This window comes from Tupaia chinensis, unplaced genomic scaffold (genome assembly GCF_000334495.1).
Source record: "Tupaia chinensis unplaced genomic scaffold, TupChi_1.0 Scaffold000575_1, whole genome shotgun sequence".
Lineage (NCBI taxonomy): Eukaryota > Metazoa > Chordata > Mammalia > Scandentia > Tupaiidae > Tupaia > Tupaia belangeri.
The window spans coordinates 2,087,426-2,088,701 of record NW_006160089.1 but is presented as its reverse complement, the minus strand read 5'-3'; positions in this window follow the sequence as shown (position 1 = coordinate 2,088,701).

Sequence of the window (1,276 nt, the reverse complement as noted above, 5' to 3'; positions counted from 1 at the left end):
TGTTGGGGGGTGGGCGGGAACCAGAATCAGCCGAATGACAATTACCTTTTTCCTAGTTTTTTTTTTTTAAGTTTTTATTAATTTGATAAATGAGAGAAACAGAGAGAGAGAAGACATAACCTCCAATAGGATCCTGACGTGAACACCCCACTCCAGCCGCCTCACCGGCCGACACACGCAGGCACAGGGGCCGTGGCCCCGAGGTCTTCCCCTGTGGGTGCAGGCGCAGTGCGGCTGTGCCACCCTCTGGCCTGGGGTGCGTTTTGTTCTGTTTTGTTGCTAGAGGCTGCGTGTGCTTGCCGGAGAGAGACAGAGACAGAGGGAGGGAGCGGGAGAAGCACCCTCGGAGTAGTGTGGTCACACCGCGCTCCCTTCTCTTCCATTTCTGCGTCCTGTTGGGTTCTGAGTGTGCACCGCACACACACACCCCTAGCATGACTTCCAAGCTGCAGGGGCTGGGACTGGAACTGTGGGGGGCCACGTGGGATACACCCCCTCACCACTAGGCCATGGGGCCCGCCTTCTAGTTTGTTATATTTTGCTTTCAAAGGTTTTTGCTATAGGGCATATGTGATCACCAGGGAGACAGAGACATAGTGAGAAACCACCCCCACCCCCAGGGAGAAGCCACGCCACAATCTCTCCTCCATCCTCCTCTCAGGATTTTGGGTGCACACACACGCACCTGGCATGAGTTTTAAGCCTCCAGGTCTGGGACTTGAACCATGGTCAACAGTGTGGGATTCCACACCATCTGCTGGCCCCCTAGTTTGTTTTTTTAATCGAATGGGTGACATGTCCAATGCCTGTTCTGATTAAAGGAGACTCACATTTTTAGTTTATTGATTTCTTTATTGTTTGAATTTTTATGAGCATGTAAGTACTTTATAATGAAAATGATCATAGAAGGCTAAATAGTAATAAATAATATATTTAAATAACAATAAAATTTAAAAATAACGTTTACTCTTTGCCTGGCTTAGTTGCTAAGTGGGCGTCTGCGCTGTCCCGTCAGGAGCCGGTTTCAGCCTGGCTGCTCAGTTAGGGGTGAGCCCAGTGTCCTGAGTGTCTTGGACCTGGTGACAGAGGACACCTTGGGAGAAGGTCATCTCCGGGACTGGCCCCAGGCAGGGGCAGGGTGCTCATATTGAGCTGTGGCCTCTCTCCGGCTCCATCCCTGGGGTAGGGCAGGCAGGGCAGGCAGGGTAGGCAGGGCAGCCAGAGCAGGGGTAGGCAGGGCAGGCAGGGCAGGCAGGGCAGGCAGGGCAAGCAAGGC